Source organism: Octodon degus, unplaced genomic scaffold (genome assembly GCF_000260255.1).
Source record: "Octodon degus isolate 3935 unplaced genomic scaffold, OctDeg1.0 scaffold00235, whole genome shotgun sequence".
Classification (NCBI taxonomy): Eukaryota; Metazoa; Chordata; class Mammalia; order Rodentia; family Octodontidae; genus Octodon; species Octodon degus.
Window position 1 is genome coordinate 3,250,459 of NW_004524811.1, and position 5,061 is coordinate 3,255,519.

Below are 5,061 nucleotides of genomic sequence, written 5' to 3' on the forward strand. Positions count from 1 at the left end.
AGAATTTCTTAACTTCTTGCTTCTTTCTAGAAAGAGACAGTTGGTAACTTTTGTGAATTAGGCTGTAACTACTTTATAACTAACATGTACTGCCTCTAATCTGTCAGTTGCAGGGAATTCTGATGAGTCCCCACTTCAGAGTCTTACTCCTCATGGAGTTATTGGCAAAGCTCTGGGGTGGGCAGACAGTTTTTTTGAAAACATGCTCAGCCAGAAGCCCCAAGTCCATGCAGCTGTGGCAGAGTTACAATTCTGTGGTTTCATATTAGTTACCTTATAGTTAACCATGTCATTAGTGCCACTTAATGTATGTTACCAAAAATAAATATATCTACCCAGACTAGATATAGTATTTTTTGTATAATTGGATTTCCTAATACTGATACTTGTCATTACCACAAAGAATGTATTGGTGGTTTGTTTTGTTTTGTTTTGTTTTTTAACAAGAAAGTGTATTTGGAAATAAAGTCAGATGGAAAATTCATTTTTTAAAATCCCCATTTTTTCACTTTGTCTCATACAAGAAGGCTATTGCCCCTTTTTGGCCCCACATATCCTAGTTCCCTTCTCCAGAACTGGGTTAGTAACTAGGAATTTTGTTTGAAGATAGCATAGCCTTTGTCACCTGGGCTGCAGGGCCTGGCTCTAATTCACAGCGCTCTTTTCTCCTCACCTACTGAGGTGCCCTCCCCGAGAAGCCATCAGTTCTCAGGGATGGTACTCAGTTTTTCTCTTCTCTCCAGCTGACTAAACTTTTTTTCTGTACCAGTTAATTTTTCCAACTAATAGAATAAAGGCAGTTTTCTAAAAAAAAAATAATTGCTCAGATAATAAAGAGATGATGGTCATAATGAAGGGCGTGATTAGTGAATATAGTAGATATACAGATTTTTAAAAAGACAAACTTAGGAAAGTGAAAAAAATCTATGAATTCCCAGCATAAGAACATCAATTTCATAAAACACATATACAAGAGATTAAAAATTCTATTGAAACTATATTCAGCAGACTAAACAAATATGAAGACAGAATATTACATTTAGAAATAGGTTTTCAATTAGTGATCATGAAAAGAAAGACTTTTTTAAAATAGCAAGTGAACATGAAAAGTCAATACAACATCTGCTAGATGGTGCAAAAAGAATAAAACAAAATTGATTGGAATCAACAGAAAAAAGCAGGAAATAGTAAAAAGGGCATAAAAAGCTGCTCACAGAAATAATGGCAGAAAATTTCCCACCAAGGAAAATGAATCTGACATGCAGATAAGTGGTACATAGAACTCTAACTAGTCAAAATAAGCAAAAAGTGCACCAAAAGAGATAATACTAAATGTTTCAGAAATTCAACACAAGAATAGAATATTAAAAACTGCTATAGAAAAGAAACAAATCACTTGCAAAGGAAAACCCATCATAATTATAGCAGACTTATCAGCATAAGTACTTAAGAAAAGCTTGGACTGAAGTATTTCTACTCCTAAAAGAAAACAACTGTCAACCCAGATTAATGTACCCCATAAAACTCTTTCAAAATTGGTGGAGAAATAAGATAGTTCTGAGACAAATAACATTTGAAGAAATTCGTGACAACAAACCAGCAATCCAAAATGTTCTGAAGGATATTTTAGGAAGATCTAATGAAGACTATAATTCTATGAACCCCAACTGACTGAGTTCCCTAGGCAAAACAAGTAATTAAACAGAGGAGAAAGGAAGCCAGCAAAAGGAAATTAATATGACAAGGATAAGTTAATACATATGAGTCATAACCATCAATGTAAATGGTATAAATTCACCACCCAAAAGAAACACTGGCAAATGGATCAAGGAATAAATCAAACATTATTCTGCATATAAAAAATACATTCAACTCAAAAAAGAACTTCATAGATGAAAAGTTAAAGGATGGAAAACAATACTGTATGTAGGAAAAAACCAGGCGTAGTGATTTTGTGAATATCAATCCAAGACTGATCAAAAAAGAATAAGATTTTCATTACATACATGTTCAGGGAACAATCCAAGAGGAAGAGATAACAATCATAAACATATGCATCAAATAGGAGCAGACTCAACACATAAATATATTAATGGACATAAAAAATCAAACAAGCCAGTCTTGCTTGCCTATATCTGCTAGCCTGAGCAACAAAACTGAAGATAACAATATAAATTATAACAACCATTGTTAATTTTCTGATCTCATTTTCAAATTCTGTACCATTTTTATTGGACTGTGGTGTTTTGTTTTCATCTTTGTTCTTGTTATTTGATTTTTGTTCTTTTCTCTTTAAAAAAGGAAGAAAAGAAAGAAAAAAGAGTAGATCAAATAAGCACCAATAATGGGGAACCTCAGTACGCCACTCTTACAAACATATCAACTAAACAAAAAACCCACAATGAAATAAATGAGAACTTAACCAGATTTTTGAAAAATAGGGTTAGTAGATATCAACAAAGTTTTCTACCCCACAACATCTGGATAGACATTTTTCTCAGCCATATATAACACTGTCCCAAAAATAGACCTCATAGTACTTCACATAGCAGGTTTAAGTAAATTCAAAGATATTGAAATTATCCCATGCATATTGCTTAATCATAATGCAATGAGATTGGAAATCAAATGGCAAAAGAAACAAAAAAACTGCATAAACACCCTCCTCAACAACTGATCAATGAGTCACTGATGAAATTAAATAACATATTAGACTGTTTCTAAAATTAAGTGACAATGTCAATACAGTATACTAAACCTTCTGGAGCACAATAAAAGCAGTTCTACAAAGGAAATTGATAGCAATGAATTCCTACACCAGTAAAACAGAGAAAGCTTAAATAAACATAATTATTCAATCTTAATCTACTAATCAGTCAATAAAATTAAAGATATAATGAAAAACCTACCAATGAAGAAAAGCCTGGGTCCTGATAGATTCAATGGTGAATTCAATAAGAAATTTAGATACTTAGTGCCACTACTCTTCAAATTCTTTAATGAAATTGAAAGCAAATGAATACCTCAAATATATTCCTGGAATCAAGTACTGTCCTTATACCAAAGCTAGAAAAGAATCCTACTGAAAAGCAGCACACAGGCTAATATTTCTAATGAGCATAGATGCAAAATCCTCAATAAGATACTGCAAATAGAATGAAGTAAATCATCAAGAATAGTATACACCAAGACCAACTAGGGTCAATCCCAAGGATATAGGGGTGATTCAACATGCTCAAATCAATAAATACCAAGTAAACACAACGAGGAACATAAAACACATAATTATCTCAATAGATTTAAGAAACTCAATAGATTTAAGAATAGAGTAGTAAAAGCTGTTAAATAAATCATCAATAAAGGAAAACCCATTAAAATCATGCAAGACTTCTCAACACAAACCCTCATTCAAGAATAGCTTGAAGTGAAGTATTTAAAGCCCTAAAAGAAAAAAAAAACTCTCCAACTCAGATTGTTGTATACCAAAAACTATATGTCACAATTGAAGAAATAAGATACTTCTATGACAAAGAGAACCTGAGGATACTAATGAATATCAAGTCAGCACTATAAACTGTTCTGAAGGACATTCTAGGAATAGATAACAAGGATGACAGTTCTATGAATCCAAACAGGATAAATCCACAAGGCAAAGAAAAAAAAGGGGGAAAGAGATATCAAAAGGAAAGTAATGTAACAAGGATAAGTCAATGCATATCAATACACCAACATTCATTGTCTCAAATCTTCAATCAAAAGAAACAGACAGGGGCTGGGGAAATAGCTCAGTAGAATAAGTGCTTGCCTGGCAAGTGCAAGGTCCTGAGTTTGATCCCTAGTACACCAACAAAAAAAGAAAAAGAAAAAAAAAAGAAAAGAAAAGAAACAGAAAATAATATACTGCATATAAGAAACACATTTAAAAGAAATTCATAAACTGAAGTCAAGCAATAACAAATAATACACCATGCAACAGGAACCCAGGTATGAGTAGAAGTGTATATTCTTTTTGCAGACAGTGAGTTTCAGGCCAAGACTGTCTAATATAGAAAAATGACATCACTAAATCTTTGTCAAGGGACAACCCAAGAAGGAGAGAGCACACTCACAATATGCATTAAGTGTCAGTGTAGTCAACTATATGAAACAAATATTAAAAGACATGAAAAATCAAATCAATACTAATACAATTTTAATGGGAGATCTCAATGCCACACTGTTCCAAATACACATACAAACTAGATGAAAAACAATCACAATGAAACATTAGAACTGAATGAAGCTTTTGAATAAATGGACTTAGTAGATATCTACTCAGTGTTCCACCCAACAGCATCAGAATACACATTCTTCTGTTGGACATAGGATATTTTTCAAAAGAGACAATATACCAGTTCATAGTGCATGCTTAAGTAAATTCAAGAAATTGAAATCAGCCCATGCATATTATCAGGCCATAGTGCAATAAAATTGAAATTCAATGATGAAAGAAACCATAAAAACTTTATAAGCATATGCTAATAACGGAGGCATCATACTTGATACAGACTTAAGAATACCTAAAATTTTACTTATATGGTAAGTATACTATAAGTGCACACAGGCCAGTTGTGTTACAGGGCACCTATCTAAAGTATACATCAAACGTGTTACCACCTTAGTTTTTTCCTCCTTGGATCCTGTCTCACTCCAAGGATACACATTAGCCTTCAAGGTTATTCTCAAGTCTCTTTTTTTCTTAGAGGCAACAAGGAAAGTAGAGGGCTTATTTTCATTAACATCAAGAAAGACCTTTCTGCAGGGCAGAGAGATAATTAACTTGGGGCTAGTTAGGAAGAATTAGGAGTCCTAAGAAAATTCTTCACCTTGTAGGTCTAGTGTTAAACAAAAAAATCAGGCTGCTTAGGATCTCATTAAGTGTGGCATATCATTTCTCTGTATACCAATATTCCAGTGAGGTTAAGAAGATTAAGAGAATTTTTTGAAAGAAATTTTCAAAGTAGTCTATTTATCTTGAAGAGAGAAATAGAACCATCCAGGTTCAACTATAAAGGTGAGTTG

General features: G+C 32.9%; 1 pseudogene; it reads left to right on the plus strand.

The window, feature by feature from the left end:
• LOC101574749 overlaps positions 1 to 4,818 on the plus strand; it is a 5,672-nt pseudogene extending 854 nt beyond the window's left edge.
• The last annotated feature ends 243 nt before the right edge of the window (positions 4,819 to 5,061 follow it).